General features: G+C 43.4%; 2 long non-coding RNA genes across 3 annotated transcripts in view; one reads left to right on the plus strand and one right to left on the minus strand.

Annotated features, from left to right (window-relative positions):
* Positions 1-19,502, minus strand: part of LOC149971810 (uncharacterized) — a 152,741-nt gene that overhangs the window by 119,379 nt on the left and 13,860 nt on the right. The gene's annotated exons all lie outside the window — the stretch shown is intronic.
* Positions 15,024-17,535, plus strand: LOC149971812 (uncharacterized). The gene is made up of 2 exons (XR_016491753.1): positions 15,024-15,601; positions 15,721-17,535. It is a non-coding gene; the product is annotated as an uncharacterized LOC149971812 (long non-coding RNA).

Consider the following 19,502-nt stretch of genomic DNA (forward strand, 5'->3'; position numbering starts at 1 on the left):
AGGCCGGCTCGTTCCAGCCACTGGAGACAGCAAGAGTGCGAAACTCAATAGAGTAGTCTGTTATGGATCGATTGCCTTGACATAGGGAAGACAGGGCCCTGGAAGCCTCCTCCCCAAAAACAGATCAATCAAAAACCCGTATCATCTCCTCCTTAAAGTCTTGATACTGGTTAGTACACTCAGCCCTTGCCTCCCAGATTGCCGTGCCCCACTCACGAGCCCGTCCAATAAGGAGAGATATGACGTAGGCGACACGAGCAGTGCTCCTGGAGTAAGTGTTGGGCTGGAGAGAAAACACAATATCACACTGGGTGAGGAACGAGCGGCATTCAGTGGGCTCCCCAGAGTAACACGGCGGGTTATTGATTCTGGGCTCCGGAGATTCGAAAGCCCTGGAAGTGGCCGGTGGATCGAGGCGGAGATGGTGAACCTGTTCTGTGAGGTTGGAGACTTGGGTGGCCAGGGTCTCAACGGCATGTCGAGCAGCAGACAATTCCTGCTTGTGTCTGCCTAGCATCGCTCCCTGGATCTCGACGGCTGAGTGGAGAGGATCCGAAGTCGCTGGGTCCATTCTTGGTCGGATTCTTCTGTTACGGTGCGTGAATGAGGACCCAAAAGCGAATCAACTTAAACAGAGCTTCTTTAATTACCAAACATAGGTAGGCTCAGATGGACCGGCAGATTCCGACAGGACAGGACAAGGCTACAGCAAACATGACGGCAGTCTGGTTCAGGCATGAATGACACAAACAAACAAGAATCCGACAAGGACAGGAGCAGAAACAGAGAGAGATATAGGGACCTAATCAGAGGGAAAAAGGGAACAGGTGGGGAACGGGGTGAATGGGTAGTTAGAGGAGACAAGGGACAGCTGGGGGAAAGCGGGGGAGAAAAGGTAACCTAACACGACCAGCAGAGGGAGACAGGGTGAAGGGAAAGGACAGAGACAAGACAACATGACAGTACATGACAAACCCACAGTGGAGTATGGAGGTGTGATGTTTTGAGGGTGCTTTGCTGGTGACACTGTCGGTGATTTATTTAGAATTCAAGGCACACTTAACCAGCATGGCTACAAAGCATTCTGCAGTGAAAAGCCATCCCATTTGGTTTGCGCATAGTGAGACTATCATTTGTTTTTCAACAGGACAATGACCCAACACATCTTCAGGCTGTGTAAGGGCTACATGACCAAGAAGGAAAGTGAAGGAGTGCTGCATCAGATGACCTGGCCTCCACAATCACCCAACCTCACCCCAATTGAGATGGTTTGAGATGAGTTGGAATGCAGAAAAGTAGTCGATAAGGGCTCAGCATATGTTGGAACTCCTTCAAGCCAGTTGGAAAAGCATTCCAGGTGAAGCTTATTGAGAAATGCCAAGAGTTTGCAAAGCTGTCATCAAGGCAAAGTCTGGCTACTTTGAAGAATCTTAAATATAAAATCTATTTTGATTTGTTTAACACTTTTTTGGTTACTACTTGATTCCATATGTGTTATATCATAGTTTTGATGTCTTCACTATTATTATTAGAAAATAGTAAAGATAAACCCTTGAATGGATAGGCGTGGCCAAACTTTTGACTGGTCCTGTATAGTATGTCTATATATATATATATATATATATATATATATATATATTATATATAGCATTACAGTATTTTATCCGGCATCTCAACAAATTGGTGGTATAAGCAAAGCAAATCATCTAGCCTGCTCAGATTAGTTTGTTCAAGGGAAGAGATGTTCGACCACATGCTGATCAGAGATGAGTTGTCGCAGCATGCAAACACAATGTTGGAGTAGGATAAAGAGGACATCTGCGTCACTTAAGAGCATTTGAATCTGTTTACCCATAGCACATGTATGGAGGCGTCCGATGAATGCTCTATGGATCTATCTCGGCCCCCGCACAGAAATTGAAGCTTGCAGCCTATCACTTTCTATTTGGCCATCTTCAACAGACTGCAACCCACTGCAGATAGTCTGCGTGTGATATTTGCAACATCAATTAGAACATGCATTTATGAGATATGAATCGAGTAGGGAGACCCCAATTCAATAGATAAAACAATGGCATGAAAATGAATGCAATTGTTGTAATTAAAAAATTATGTTCACGTTTTTAAAGTTTTTAAAGCCAATGTGTACAGTCATGTTACTCACAGTACTATACAGTCCATCTGAGCCTTGAACTTGCAGTGCTCTGATGCTTGACTGGCATATTTCCATAACCTGTGACAGCGTACTACAGCATCGTTGATCTACCATCAAACCACACTGGACTTATGCTACTCAGCATTCCTTAATTCATTTGAGCCTTTCCCCAAAGTCGTATTTGCCCTCTTTCCAAAACACTAGTATTCAGGTGCCCTGTGATCCCTGTCCTGAGTGGAAAGCCTGGTCTCATAGACTAGACATAACATAGTACATTTAAATCTGGAATGTTCATATTAGTACATACTGTATGTTACATTTGGTACGGTTACATAAGAATTTTCCATAACCTTAACCCTTTTAGCTAACCCTTCCCCTAACACTAATCTTAAGCCTTTAACCTAACTCCTAAACATAACCCTAACCTTAACCCCTAACCCTAACCCTTAGCTTTGGCAATGAGCTGGATTTCATAACATATCATATGTTTAGCAAATTTGTAACTTATTGTACGAAATGGGTGATGGACATCCACAAATTAATACATACCATACGAAATTTAACAAATTATACTAAATAAAGTGTCTTGGATTTACAAAATAATACCAAATGTTCTGAGACCAATTTGAAATGGCTTAGTCCGATTTTGAGAATGACTCCCGGGCGCCTGAGGAGCCATGTCTGTGTAGACATTCATTGGGCTAATCGTATTAAACTATAGAGAACTTCCGCCTACAGGTCCATTCCCAAGCCTATTGCCAAAGTTATGTCATCCAATTCAATGTAAAGAACACTCAGAATAAAAATGCTTTTGGGACGTTAATAAAAGCAGCTCTTCTGATGCACCCGGGCTGTGTCTCGGGCCTGCTATTTATTTTCCCCCATTTCTATTTATTTGTCTATTTCTGGCAAAGGTGCAGCGAACCCTGTCAGATCTGCGTTGTGGACGAGAATAATTAATATTCGAGCGAGGAGAGCGTTTCGGCAGGAGACAAAGCGTTGGAGCTATTAGGACTGCAGAGGAGGCCAAATGCGCTGGCGGTGCAGATCGACGCAAATGACTTCACCGGGGGAGATGGTGGTCCCCTCTGCTCGAACTTCTGGCAGATGATCATTAGCACCTCGGGTTTTGATTGATATGGCACATTTCCGATGGCAGGTGCACGACTCCTCTAAACACCGCTGTCCCTAATGATTAATCTCATTTTAAGATGCATCTGGAGACGTAGACTCACTCAAGACGAGCACGTGTCATTTAAAGTGTACTCTGGAATTGGCAGATTAAGAATTTAAGACAATATTACAGGACAGAGATATGAGGCTACAGTACAGAGAGAATCTGACACAAACAACATATGAGGTTAACTGAGTAGGTGCTTAAGGTGGTCTGAACATTGACAGATGCCTGATTATGAAGCCCCCCCCCCCCCCCCCCCCCCAAGGTCGATGAGAAAAAAAATACTTTTGGATCTTCACAGACATTGTAGATTGCTTTCCTGTGTTTCAACTGATTCTTGATTCTACATTTCACAGTTGAAATTAAAGTTAACTTAAATATTTGAAATTAAGTTGTTTTCGCTCCAGAGAAGCAATCAACACTGAACGGTGCAGAATGGCTCTATTAATTTGAAAAGCTGCACATCCATTTCACAGAGTCTAAGGCGATTGTACTGTAGTTTTATTTAATAAGGTTTAGGATGAAGAACAGCTCAGTTCAGTGTTAAGACAGATTCTTTCATTTGGGTAATATTTTTTAATTAGGCAGGCAAGTCAGGAAACTTTGTCTGATTCTTAATTGAAATAGAATATGGCCTTGTCATTTGTGGTTAATTTGCTATTTAAATCCCAAGAAAGCATTTGAATATGGCATAACGTTCGATAGAAGATGCTAACCCAATACTCATTCTTCTCAACCAGGACACTTCTTTGAGTTTTTAAAAATTGCCTGCCATTTCAATACTAATGCACTGATGGGAATATATCCGAAAACCAGAAGCGTCTACCTGTGATTTCAATTGATGAGATGCATTTCTTATGTGATGGTGACTGAGGGTTTCTTGGAAACCACACTTGCTTCCACTGCAAGTGTATACGATAATGTGTTCAGTTGATGTCACCTTGACCTTGCACTGATCCCTGCTTGGGTAACAATGTGAAAGGGGGAATAGAATTGCATAGAGTTTCTATGTAAATCAGATGTCTGTACAGCATCAGAATGTTATATTTCAAACACAGAGAGAGAGGGTGGCAGAGGAGTAGAGAAAGAAAGAGAAATGTCAGCCGGTTTAATGCTGTCATAGCTGAAGATCTTTTTCATAACAGAGAGTGTAAGATAAACCTTTGTTCCTATCACACTTGACCTCCGTAACATTCTCCTAGAGTATCTAGAAAGACAGCCAAACATCAAACACAGCTATCTGAAACTATCTCGCAAGTTGTTGATGTCTGCCCTTTGCCAAAGAGAATGACACATCCTTTTCCTCTATCTCAACCATCTCAGGAATGTCCCTCTAGTCATTAAAATGTGACATGGCAAGACTTTGCCACCAGCCTCTGTCCGTCGCCTATACCCAATCAATGTGTAGCACACATACGGGCATAAGGGCACATGCGTGTCACATTGGATTACCTGGCAGAAGTGAGTCACAGATGTTTCTTCTGTGACGTGACATAACAGCCAATTCTTACAGGCATGTGGTGGGCCGTACTGCCCAGCTCAAGTCCAAGATGACACAAAATGGCAGCTGAAACGCAATGCCCTCTACTCTCTAATACGATCTTACAGTAAACTACCAAAGTGAATAATGCAGATTTGTTCATAAGCACTAATATGGATCTGAAATTATGACATGTTGGCTGACTGACTAAAAAGTCATGAAATGTAGTTGATGCTTGATGCCATGGTTTTTCTTACCTCTTCTATGACTGCTCTCTATTTATATAATTCTGTACAGACGTAGGATCTTAATTTGAGCCAAGTTGCATCACTGCCTATATGGCAACTGCTCGGCATCCGACCGCAAGGCACTACAGAGGGTAGTGCGTACGGTCCAGTACATCACTGGGGCCAAGCTTCCTGCCATCCAGTACCTCTATACCAGGCGGTGTCAGAGGAAGGCCCTAAAAATTGTCAAAGACTCCAACCACCCTAATCATAGACTGTTCTCTCTGTTACCACACGGCAAGCGGTACCAGAGCGCTAAGTCTAGGTGCAAAATGATCCTTAAAAGCTTCTACCCCAAAGCCATAAGACTCCTGAACAGCTAATCAAAGGGCTACCCAGACTATTTGAATTGCCCTCCCGCCCTCTTACATGCAACTGCTACTCTCTGTTTATTATCTATGTATAGTGACTTTAGCTCTACCTACATGTATATAACCTTGCTACTGTTATTTTACCGCTGAAATGGGATCTGAGGGTCAATTAAAAAAAATAGTTATTATTTTTTTATTTCACCTTTATTTAACCATGTAGGCTAGTTGAGAACAAGTTCTCATTTACAACTGTGATCTGGCCAAGATAAAGCAGAGCGGTGCGACAAAAACAACAACACAGAGTTACACATAAACAAATATAACAGTCAGTAACACAATAGAGAAATCTATGTACAGTGTGCGCAAATTTAGAAGAGTAGGGAGGTAAGGTCAATAAATAGGCCATAGAGGTGTAATAATTACAATTTAGCATTAACACTGGAGTGATAGACATGCATGATGATGTGCAAGTAGAGATACCCGGGTGCAAAAGAGCAAGAAGATAAAATAACAATATGGGGATGAGGTAGTTGGGTGTGTTATTTACAGATTGGCTGTGTACAGGTACAGTGATCAGTAAGCTGCTCTGACAGCTGATGCTTAAAGTTAGAGAGTGAGATATAACTCTCCAGCTTCAGTGATTTTTGCAATTCGTTCCAGTCATTGGCAGCAGAGAACTGGAAGGAAAGGCGGCCAAAGGAAGTTTTGGCTTTGGGGATGACCAGGGAAATATACCTGCTGGAGCGCATGCTACGGGTAGGTGTTGCTATGGTAACCAGTGAGCTTAGATAGATAACGTGGGGCTTTACCAAGCAAAGACTTATAGATGACCTGGAGCCAGTGGTTTCACCAGGCAAACAGCTATTTTAAGGATTGTTTATGGTGATTTCCTGACCCAGACTGCTGCATATTATGTGAAAATAAAATCTATTTGTATGCTGTCAACTTTCAACTGTTCATCTCTCTCTATGAGACATGGACGCAGGTACGCGCGCACACACACATACACCTAGAAAAGTTAACCTGTGGTTTACTTTGATGAAATATTTTTTCTCTCTCTTTCTCCATGGGTTTCCTCTTTCAAAGTCCTCTTGTGTATTTCCCATCCTTTCATGGTAGGCTGAGCTTTTCAGGCATTGTCAAGCTTGTTTAAATATTTAATAGGAATTGGGAAAGAAACAAAGAGACCAAGTTGAGGGCAGAGTCCCTCCTCAGAAACCTAAGGTATATTTCCCATGAAATGGTGTGCAATGAAGTAGAATACAACTAAGGCTTTTGTGTTTTCCGATGCATTCACTTTATTTTAAACATTGTGAGAATTGTCCCTGGTGACATTTTAACTTCTACAGCTTAACTTTAGCCTGCCCAGAATAACCATACCCATGTGGATTTGACTAAGCATGCTCACTTCAGCGTCATAAAACCAGACTGTGTTTCTCCACAGTGGTAAAAAAAAAATGTTATTGTGTGTGGCGAGTGAAGTATTTTTACCTGACTCTATATGCAACTGGTAACATGTTAAGTAAACTGGAGGCTACTTGATGATACTGTCCAACAAATTATTTTATGAATTAAAGGAGCAATATGAGATGTCCATTTCTTCTTGAAGAATAACTCATAAATGCCACATGAGCTTAGTTCAACTGTCTTAATCACAACCCGATGTTATTAACACACACGCTTCAAAACATTGTAAAAAATATCATTTTGATTTCATGGATGGTCAGTCTCATTGATGGCTCCATCTATGAATTTGAGAGTGCTTACATTTCTCCAGCCCCAACCCACAGCTTAGTATCAAAACCAAGTAGTGGGGTTGCCATTGGGCTGAAACAAATACATTTACATACTCATTATAAAGAGATAACTGTAACGAACAGGATGGGAGACAGAGAGCTAGTTTCAAGCGCAGGGAGCAGCAGGTGTTTATTAGTAAAGGACCACAGGGGGAGGCAGGTAGCTGGGTCCAGGGGCAGGCAGGTCATACAAAGGGGTTCCAAAAAGGCAACAGTATAGCCAGGGAAAAGGCTAGTAACGTCATCTGGGAGATCAGGCAATAGCTTGATAGCAGGAAATCCGATAGGCTAAAGTACAGGCAGGGAATAGGTATCGTTATTGAGGCAGGCAAACACTATCATAAATGGGAGGATTAAATTACAGGCAACCCAGCATTCCAAATAGAAGTGTGTCACAAAACAAACAATACCTCACAATGATGGGGTGCAAACAACTGAACTAAATAGTGTGTGATAATGACATCCAGGTATGTGAAGAGGTGATCAGAATTCAGGTGATTGGGATCTGGAGAGTGAGCTGCGTTCAGGGGATCTACGTGTTTGAGAGTGAGTTGGAAGCGAACATTACAATAACATTACTTTATCTGATATGCGTTTAAATGTCCAAATACAGTTAATTGGCACAGCAGCACTAAGTCAATTCATATCTTATGCCAAGAAAATCATAAAGCTTATTAGAGAAGTGTCCTTATTGAGCTTCATAACATCTTGAGCTACAAGGTAGTCTACTCTGATGAGGTGGGTAATTGAAAACTGCCAGGCAACCAGAGTAAACAAATAAAGAGAGAAAAACGAAGCCGAGCAATTCCACATTAATGAAATTACAACGAGACTCTGATTTTTCACTTTTAAAATGTCTGCTAAACAAAAAAACATGTATTTAAAAATGTAACAAACCATACAACACTATGCACAAGGCGGGGAGAGGAAATGTGTACTTGGGAAAATGCTGACAAGGTTAGAATATGGGTGTATTTTACATGGAGGAGTTGGCATACTTGAGGGCAAAACGATTAAGAAGAGGTTATGAGAGAGAAATTTACCTCTGAAGTATTTATTGTAAAACATTGTAAATTGTAAAACATGAATAAGACAACAGTGACACATTCAAGTTACAGAACTTGGCAAGTCTTTGATTATAGATTGTGATATTATTAAAGAGTAGGCTACAGCCTTCATAACCTTGTACAGTACCTCTTCACCCACAAATTATATTTTACACAGATGCAGCTCCCACCTTATGTATGGGACCAGAACTAGGCCTATGTTTGTATACCAACTGTAGATGGATCTCCTGTAAAATATCATAAGCAATCGAACTAACACTCAATTTCACCAACGTGTGAGCTGGTGACGATTCACAATGCCCTGTGCAGTGCCACCACATAGAGGGGCAGTGCAGGACTCTGTATTAACGAAATGTCTCCCCCTTCCGGTCAACACAGAGTGAGACCAGCCCTCAAGTATGCCAACTTCATCACATACAGTGCCTGCATCAAGAACACTGGCATGTGTCACATGTGTGACAGCCCAAAGTGTTGTAGATGCAATATGTTCAACAAAATGGTCATCCATGATGCTGTAATCATGTAATCATGTCTATTATTGAGTGCTGTTGGGAAATAACACGAAGAATGGAGCAAGCTATGAAATCCACGGAATTACGGCTGCTCGCTTGTCACAATCCAATTACATTGTCACTGTTTTCTCCGGCTCAAATCCCAACTCCCCTAGCCTCAATTCATTCAGTGAGGTTAATCTCTGATTATGTTTGTCTGTACATTTCCAATGTGCCTCAAATCCAATAGGAGAAAGCATTGTTAATAAATAATGACCTAGGTTCCACACTGTCCATATGTGCAGAAGGAGCATAGTGCAAACCTGATTTTGAAGTTGTAATACTCGTTGATAACACGAGGGAGGTTATAATTTATCCCTTGGATTGTCTCACGTATACTGCACAGTCCATAATATGCCAACACGGTGTGAATTAAATTAGTATTATCTTTCTAGCGTAAACAAATACTCCTTTATGTGTAGGATCAGCTTTGGGCCGACATGTCCACTGTGCAACGTGTGTGTCACGTTCTGACCTTTATTTCCCTTGTTTTTGTATTTAGTTAGTATGGTCAGGGCGTGAGTTAGGTGGGCAGTCTATGTTTGATTTTCTATGATTTGGGGATTTCTATGTTTCGGCCTAGTATGGTTCTCAATCAGAGGCAAGTGTCATTAGTTGTCTCTGATTGAGAATCATACTTAGGTATCCTTGGTTGCACTGTTTGTTTGTGGGTGATTGTCTATGTTAGTGGCTTGTGTCAGCACAGGTCTCATTTATAGCTTCACGGTCATTATTTGTTTATTGTTTTGTATGCAGTGTCAGTACTTTCTTTATTAAAGATTTACCATGGACACTTACTTGCATATTGGTCCTCTGATCCATTTCGCCTCTCCTCTTCAGATGAAGAGGAGGACGACCGTGACAGTGTGGCATCTCATTGGGGGTTGTCGAGAGAAACTGACACTGGATCCTCATTGTGTGTGTTGCTCTTTCAGCCCCCCCCTCAAAAAATTGAATTGTCAAGAGCACTACAGCTGGAAATGGACAAATATTTTACTTAGCAAGGACTTGACATGGAACAGCCAGTTAAGAAAAAATGCTGGACACCTACAAATTATTATATATTTTAGTCAACACTCTTACCCCAGAGCAATTTACAGGACAAACTAGAATTAAGTGCATTGATCAAGGGAACTTCAACAGATTCTACACCTAGTCAGCCCTGGGATTGGAACCAGGGACATTTAGCTTACTGACTCAATGCTCTTAACCACTAGGCTACCTGGCACCCCTAGTAAACATTGAGGTAATGATAGTTCATTACTTTTGTACAGTCGAAAATTGTACTGGTGAAAAACAATGTAGGCAAGAGACTCTCATGCAGACTTTCTCACTGTAAAGCTAGCCCACTGTATGCAAAAACAATTTGCGCCAAAGAGACCTCGAGGAATTGGATCCAAAGTTAAACTGGTACTGTTATACTCAAAAATGAATTTGTCTCAGAGCTAGTTGGCCGTCTGAGAAAATACATTTTATTTCCCTTCAAAAAATCACTTGAACCCGCTTGGCTATCATTGGCAGCCCCTAGTCAGACAGCCCAAACTGGGGTTATTCACTTTGAGGGCCTTGGTAGATTGGCTTGTCTGGAGCTAACTGATATGGACCAGGGCCCAATTTTCTTTGGCTAATTAGTTTGGCTACCATATCAGTGCCAGTCCTTATCAGCCCCGGGGCCTTGTGGTTTTCTCTTTCTCTAAACCAGAAACACTGTAAGACATGTCTTTCTGTGTATTTATATGTCCTCATAGTTGTGATAAAAGTAGTGCTATTTGTCAAGGTGTGCCTTGCCAAAACCTTCACACGAAGAAAAAAACAAAACAGGTTGAAAATTACTGCCATCTTTGCTAAATTTCGAGAACATGACTACCTTACTCTGGGAGTGAGAAATCGGTTAATTTGTCACACCAATGCTACCCACTAAATGCAAACCAAAAGGCTGTTAGTACATTTCCTTTAAGTATACAGTGTGTCTGTGGAAAGTTGAGACAAACCATTTCGACAGGTACAAGGGTGTTGCTAGTGTAGACTTGAATTCAGTACCCTATAGTTCGCTATACATTTGTGGGAAGGCTATTTGTTATCACTATCCAGATATTCACATAAGTTTACAGTCATTTAAAGCACATTCCAGATTCCAGTGAACCACTCTATGACCACCCAAGCTGATTTCTTTATGTCTAATTCATCCACCCTGAACTGAACATATCCCACTGAGTAAAACCCCTTCCAAAGTTTATTCAGTGCTTTTGACATATCAAATGAACCACAGTCTAATTCATGTGATCCACAGAGATAGCACGTCTGTGTAGTGTAGTCATTAAAAATGCACTGCTGCTCTCTCAATGGCGGCTCAGTCACATACAGTCATGCAGAGAGCCCTTTGGTAATTTAATCACATTCAGTAATTTCCAGTTAACAGCAACATGGGCTAAGGATAAATTATTAAGTGCATACATACAGTATTTGCCTCAGGTATTCTCTCAAGGCTGGAGAGTTTTGATCATACAGTTGTATGCATTACATTGTCTGAATTTGTATTTCTTCATGGCCTATTTAGGTGTACACAGAGTGAATAGAGGTTTACCTTTTACATCACATCTCATGATAAATTGTTAATCTAAAAATCACAGTTAACTGCTGTGCCGTATACACAGAGTTGGGGAGTAACTGTTTACATGTGATGTGACTACCTCAAAGCTGTAACTGTAATCCGTTACGTTACCAGCAATCAGATAACAAACAAAAACTAGGTGATTACTTCTTGGTTGACTTTTAAATTCAGAAAGTATGTTTGCTTGAGTCTGATGGATCCTTTTTGTCTTTCTTCTCCCTTTCTTTCTTTCTCTCTCTCTCTCAGAGGACCTGAGCCCTAGGAACATGCCTCAAGACTACCTGACATGATGACTCCTTGCTGTCCCCAGTCCACCTGGCCGTGCTGCTACTCCAGTTTCAACTGTTCTGCCTGTGATTCTTATTATTTGACCATGCTGGTCATTTATGAACATTTAACATCTTGGCCATGTTCTGTTATAATCTCCACCCGGCACAGCCAGAAGAGGACTGGCCTCTCTAGGTTTCTTCCTGTTTTGGCCTTTCTAGGGAGTTTTTCCTAGCCACCATGCTTCTACACCTGCATTGCTTGCTGTTTGGGGTTTTAGGCTGGGTTTCTGTACAGCACTTTGAGATCAAATCAAATCAAATCAAATCAAATCAAATCAAATCAAATTTTATTTGTCACATACACATGGTTAGCAGATGTTAATGCGAGTGTAGCGAAATGCTTGTGCTTCTAGTTCCGACAATGCAGTAATAACAAGTAATCTAACTAACAATTCCAAAACTACTGTCTTGTACACAGTGTAAGGGGATAAAGAATATGTACATAAGGATATATGAATGAGTGATGGTACAGAGCAGCATAGGCAAGATACAGTAGATGGTATCGGGTACAGTATGTACAAATGAGATGAGTATGTAAACAAAGTGGCATAGTATAGTATAAAGTGGCTAGTGATACATGTATTACATAAGGATACCGTCGATGATATAGAGTACAGTATATACGTATGCATATGAGATGAATAATGTAGGGTAAGTAACATTTATATAAGGTAGCATTGTTTAAAGTGGCTAGTGATATATTTACATCAATTCCCATCAATTCCCATTATTAAAGTGGCTGGAGTTGAGTCAGTGTCAGTGTGTTGGCAGCAGCCACTCAGTGTTAGTGGTGGCTGTTTAACAGTCTGATGGCCTTGAGATAGAAGCTGTTTTTCAGTCTCTCGGTCCCAGCTTTGATGCACCTGTACTGACCTCGCCTTCTGGATGATAGCGGGGTGAACAGGCAGTGGCTCGGGTGGTTGATGTCCTTGATGATCTTTATGGCCTTCCTGTGACATCGGGTGGTGTAGGTGTCCTGGAGGGCAGGTAGTTTGCCCCCGGTGATGCGTTGTGCAGACCTCACTACCCTCTGGAGAGCCTTACGGTTGAGGGCGGTGCAGTTGCCATACCAGGCGGTGATACAGCCCGCCAGGATGCTCTCGATTGTGCATCTGTAGAAGTTTGTGAGTGCTTTTGGTGACAAGCCGAATTTCTTCAGCCTCCTGAGGTTGAAGAGGCGCTGCTGCGCCTTCTTCACGATGCTGTCTGTGTGAGTGGACCAATTCAGTTTGTCTGTGATGTGTATGCCGAGGAACTTAAAACTTGCTACCCTCTCCACTACTGTTCCATCGATGTGGATAGGGGGGTGTTCCCTCTGCTGTTTCCTGAAGTCCACAATCATCTCCTTAGTTTTGTTGACGTTGAGTGTGAGGTTGTTTTCCTGACACCACACTCCGAGGGCCCTCACCTCCTCCCTGTAGGCCGTCTCATCGTTGTTGGTAATCAAGCCTACCACTGTTGTGTCGTCCGCAAACTTGATGATTGAGTTGGAGGCGTGCGTGGCCACGCAGTCGTGGGTGAACAGGGAGTACAGGAGAGGGCTCAGAACGCAACCTTGTGGGGCCCCAGTGTTGAGGATCAGCGGGGAGGAGATGTTGTTGCCTACCCTCACCACCTGGGGGCGGCCCGTCAGGAAGTCCAGTACCCAGTTGCACAGGGCGGGGTCGAGACCCAGGGTCTCGAGCTTGATGACGAGCTTGGAGGGTACTATGGTGTTGAATGCCGAGCTGTAGTCGATGAACAGCATTCTCACATAGGTATTCCTCTTGTCCAGATGGGTTAGGGCAGTGTGCAGTGTGGTTGAGATTGCATCGTCTGTGGACCTATTTGGGCGGTAAGCAAATTGGAGTGGGTCTAGGGTGTCAGGTAGGGTGGAGGTGATATGGTCCTTGACTAGTCTCTCAAAGCACTTCATGATGACGGATGTGAGTGCTACGGGGCGGTAGTCATTTAGCTCAGTTACCTTAGCTTTCTTGGGAACAGGAACAATGGTGGCCCTCTTGAAGCATATGGGAACAGCAGACTGGTATAGGGATTGATTGAATATGTCCGTAAACACACCGGCCAGCTGGTCTGCGCATGCTCTGAGGGCGCGGCTGGGGATGCCATCTGGGCCTGCAGCCTTGCGAAGGTTAACACGTTTAAATGTCTTACTCACCTCGGCTGCAGTGAAGGAGAGACCGCATGTTTTCGTTGCAGGCCGTGTCAGTGGCACTGTATTGTCCTCAAAGCGGGCAAAAAAGTTATTTAGTCTGCCTGGGAGCAAGACATCCTGGTCCGTGACTGGGCTGGGTTTCTTCCTGTAGTCCGTGATTGACTGTAGACCCTGCCACATGCCTCTTGTGTCTGAGCCGTTGAATTGAGATTCTACTTTGTCTCTGTACTGGCGCTTAGCTTGTTTGATAGCCTTGCGGAGGGAATAGCTGCACTGTTTGTATTCGGTCATGTTACCAGACACCTTGCCCTGATTAAAAGCAGTGGTTCGCGCTTTCAGTTTCACACGAATGCTGCCATCAATCCACGGTTTCTGGTTAGGGAATGTTTTAATCGTTGCTATGGGAACGACATCTTCAACGCACGTTCTAATGAACTCGCACACCGAATCAGCGTATTCGTCAATGTTGTTATCTGACGCAATACGAAACATCTCCCAGTCCACGTGATGGAAGCAGTCTTGGAGTGTGGAGTCAGCTTGGTCGGACCAGCGTTGGACAGACCTCAGCGTGGGAGCCTCTTGTTTTAGTTTCTGTCTGTAGGCAGGGATCAACAAAATGGAGTCGTGGTCAGCTTTTCCGAAAGGGGGGCGGGGCAGGGCCTTATATGCGTCGCGGAAGTTAGAGTAACAATGGTCCAAGGTCTTTCCTCCCCTGGTTGCGCAATCGATATGCTGATAAAATTTGGGGAGTCTTGTTTTCAGATTAGCCTTGTTAAAATCCCCAGCTACAATGAATGCAGCCTCCGGATAAATTGTTTCCAGTTTGCAGAGAGTTAAATAAAGTTCGTTCAGAGCCATCGATGTGTCTGCTTGGGGGGGGATATATACGGCTGTGATTATAATCGAAGAGAATTCTCTTGGTAGATAATGCGGTCTACATTTGATTGTGAGGAATTCTAAATCAGGTGAACAGAAGGATTTGAGTTCCTGTATGTTTCTTTCATCGCACCATGTCACGTTAGTCATAAGGCATACGCCCCCGCCCCTCTTTTTACCAGAAAGATGTTTTTTCTATCAGCTGATGTCAGCTGATGTACGAAGGGCTATATAAATACATTTGATTTGATTAGATTTTCTTCTAAGGGGAATTCATCCAAAAGTAACTCAAAGTAATCAGGTTACGTTACTGAGTTTGCAACCTGGACTCAGTAGTAGTTGTAACATAGTAACCATAAATCCAGCACAGCCAATTAGTATGATATGTTATGTTTTGTATAGTATGTATTAATTTCTGGATATCCATCATCCATTTCGTATGATAAGTTACGAATTACAATATGTTTGATATGTAATGAAATTTGTACAATGTGTTGTGGATAATATTAGCTAGGTGGCTAACACTAATGTTATGGATTATGGGTTAAGGTTAGGGTTAAGCTTAGCATGTGTTACATCTGCGCCAGCCACGCCCTCTACTGCTCATCCTGTGTCTCCCCAACCTTCCGCCACTCCCGATGTGCGTGTGTGTGTGTGTGTGTGTGTGTGTGTGTGATTGTGTAGGCAGAGACAGGTGTGCTGGAGGCAGAGAAGATCCCCACCAGCTGCAACCTGTTCCATAATCAAGACCTCTACAAATACTCAGCCCTGCCACTTCCACACTGCCAGATCGTAACCTCTGCTTAGTCAGTCTGCGGTTTTTAGCCGTTTGTTCCTGCTTAAGATCTTGTTTTCATGTTATGCCTGTTTTCCCTTGCCTGATGCTGTTTTCCTCTCCGGTACAATTCTGCCGCTCTGACTCTAGTCCCTGTCTCCAGTCCCACATCTCCCCCACTCCGCTGCTTCCTTGGATTCCTCTCCGGACCTGCTTACCCAGTCCCAATTCCACTCGCTCCAGCCTCAGCTTCTGCACCTGGCTTCCAGCAACCCACCCGAGCTTCCCCTGGCCTGCACTCCATCTTCCCCCTGTGTTTCAATAAATACCTTGGTTACAGCCTTTGATATTATTGACCATAGTGTGTTGTTGAAAAAACTTTAGTGCTATGGCCTTTCAACCTCTGCCATATCGTGGATTCAGAGGTATCTACCTAATATAACTCAAATATAACACTTTAAAGGAAGCGTTTCTAATGTCAAACATGTAAAGTGTGGTATACCGCAGGGCAGCTCTCTAGGCCCACTATTATTTTCTAAATTTACCAATGACCTGCCACTGGCATTAAACAAAGCACATGTGTCCATGTATGCTGATGATTCAACCTTATATACGCATCAGCAACCACAGCTAATGAAGTCACTGAAACCCTTAACAAAGAGTTGCAGTCTGTATTGGAATGGGTGGCCAGTAATAAACTGGTCCTGAACTGGTCCTCTAAAACGAAGAGCATTGCATTTGGTACAAATCATTCCTTAACTTCTTCAGGATTGGACTCTTTTTTTCCAATATTCACCTAAAATGAGATTCCCAAATCTAACTGCCTGTAACTCAGTCCCTGAAGCAAGGATATGCATATTCTTGGTAGCATTTGAAAGGAAAGACTTTGAATTTTGTGTAAATTTGAAAGGAATGTAGGAGAATAAAACACAATAGATCTGGTAAAAGATAATACAATGAAAAAACCAAACATTATTTTGTATGTTTTTTTGTACCATAACCTTTGAAATGCAAGAGAAAGGTCATCATGAATTAGTCCAGCCAAGTATAATTTTTTTGGGGCCACTAGATGGCAGCAGTGCATGTGCAAAGTTTTAGACTGATCCAATGAACCATTGCATTTCTGTTCAAAATGTTGTATTGAGACTACCCAAATGTGCCTAATTGATTATTAATAAATTGTCTTTCACTGTAAAAGCTACTGTAAATTGGACAGTGCAGTTAGATTAACAAGAATGTAGGCTTTCTGCCAATATCAGATATGTCTATGTCCATGGAAATGTTCTTGTTACTTACAACCTCATTCTTATCGCATTATCCTATGTTAGCTCAACGTCCCACCAGTCCCGAAGAAGCTGCAGCTGGCCCAGAACAGAATGACACGTTTTGCTCTTAATTGCAATCAGAGGGCTGATATAAATACTATGCATGCCAGTCTCTCTTGGCTAAGAGTTGAGAAGAGACTGTCTGCATCACTTCTTCTTTTAATGTGTTGAAAATCCCAAATTCTTTGCATAGTCAACTTACACACAGATCTCTTGACACACAGACTTATCCCACCAGACATGCCTCCAGGGGACTTTTCATAGTCCACAAATCCAGAACAAATTTTTAAAAAGTACAGTATTATATAGAGCGCTTTTTGCATGGAATATCCTTCCATCTCATATTGCTCAAATAAACAGCAAACCGGGTTTCAAAAAACAGATAAAGCAACATCACGTGGCCCAACATCTCTCCCTTATTTGACCTAGATAGTGTGTGTGTGTGTGTATGCATTGATATGTAGGCTACGTGTGCCTTTAAAAAAATATATGTAGTTCTGTCCTTGAGCTGTTCTTGTTTAATGATGTTCTGTATTATGTCATTCTGTATTATGTGTCATATTTGTGTGGATCCCAAGAAGAGTAGCTGATGCTTTTGCAACAGCTTATGGGGATCCAAATAAAATACCAAATACCAAAATACCTCATCCCAGTCTCCTCTTCCGAGTCTGCTCTTGGGTTCATCTGCTCCTCTCCGCTTGACATTACGATCTGGCCCAGATATGAAGCCAGCAGACTCAGATTCTCTCCACCAAACCCTCGCCAGCCAAGGCGACCAAGCAATATGACCAATCCCTGAAAACCCTTCTGGAGCACGTCAAGGAGTTTTCACATAGCCTTTCGGACCTGCAAGGCCAAACCGCCCAGAGCTCACAACCTGCCCCGGGTCCCTCTCCTCTGCCCTATGAGCCGTTTGTTCCGACCCCAGAGTGTTACGATGGCAACCTCGGAGCTTGCATAGACTTTTTGGTTCAATGTTCACTAGTATTTGAGCAACAGCCCTACGCTAATGCTAGTGAACGGGCCAAGATTTCCTTCCCGATTGGCAGCCTCTGTGGAGCAGCGCTTTCCTGGGCCACGGAAGGGGCGGTATGGGAGAGACAGTCTCCCATCTGCTCCTCCTACTCCAGCTTCACAGAGGAGATGAGTCTTCGACCACCCTGTCTGTGGTAGGGATGACGCTAAGCGACTTCTGTCCCTCCGTCGAGGCCCCTATAGTACCGCTGAGCTGGATCTGGAACTGAGAGAATCTGGAATGAGGCGGCCCTTCGTGGAGCATTTCTGCAAGAACTCACTGAGACCACCAATGATGAGTTGGTGTCCAGGGATGAGTCGGATGGACTCGACGCTCATTTCCCTCGCCATCCGCATTGACACCCGTCCCCACGAGTGTTGGAACGAGAGGGCACGTAGGGTTGCATGCCCCATCACTACATCTGCTTCTTTGCTTGGTCTTCCTCCTCTGACTGCCTCCCTTCCCAAGGCTCTCCCAGAACCTGAACCCATGCAGTTCGGTCGGGCCCGTCTCTCACCTGAGAAGAGGCAGTAGCAAATCAGCAGTAGGAGCTGCCTATACTGTGGCCAGGTTGGTCACTTCGTCTCCACTTGTTCCCTGTGTACAGCAAACGATGGTGGCCTGGCAGTTGTTTGGGGATATACTTTTGAACCAAATCCCAGCCAATCTCCCCCAGACCCTTGCTAGGCAAAAACCTAGTGTGGCAGAGCCAGGCTTTTCCTCTGCCTGTCCTCATCGATTCAGTGCCAAAGAGAGTTTCCTGGACTGAGGTGTCGTTGTCCAGTTGGGCCAGGATACTGTTCCACTGGATTTACCCCTTGATGCCAACGCTCTCAACGGACAGATCCTTGCCTGTGTCTGTGAGAGAACTGTCCCTGTCATCCTGCGTCTCTCTGGGAATCATCAGGAAAGGATCAGTCTCCAAATGATCGACTGCCCTCACTCTCCCCTGGTTCTGGGCCATCCTTGGTTCTGGGCCATCCTGCACAATCCACAAATCGACTGGATCACCGGAAAGGTAACCACTTGGAGTACATTCTGTCACTCAAATTGTTTTCATTCTGCCCTTGTTACTGCCTTGTCTGTGCCCCAATCCACTCCAGAACCTCCAGAACTGTCATCAGTTCCTCTCAAGTATCACGATCTGGCTCCTGTGTTCAGAAAGCAGTTTTTTACTTTGTAAATAAAAAGGATGGGTCGCTGAGGTTGTGCATAGACTTCCGTGGGCTGAATAACATCACTGTGAAGAACAAGTACCCCTTGCCACTCATCAGTTCTGCTTCGCCCCACTCCATGTTTCCACGGTGTTCACCAAACTCGACATCCGGAATGCCTACCACCTGGTCCGCATCAGAGGGAGGGACGAGTGGAAGACGGTGATTCACACACCACTTGGACACTTCACCTGCTCCGATACGCATGACAGGGTTAGGGTTAAGATTAGGGTTAGGGGAAGGGATAGCTGACATGTTAAGTCATTTCAAAGTAGCTAAAAATGTGTAAGTAGTTGCAGAGTTAGTATTTAGCGAAAATGCAACCTTTGTGTTGCTAGAAGTTTGCATTATACAACTACCCATCTGCCCAACCAGCCA

Source organism: Oncorhynchus mykiss, chromosome 25 (genome assembly GCF_057628025.1).
Source record: "Oncorhynchus mykiss isolate SJ-2025 chromosome 25, ASM5762802v1, whole genome shotgun sequence".
Taxonomy (NCBI): Eukaryota; Metazoa; Chordata; class Actinopteri; order Salmoniformes; family Salmonidae; genus Oncorhynchus; species Oncorhynchus mykiss.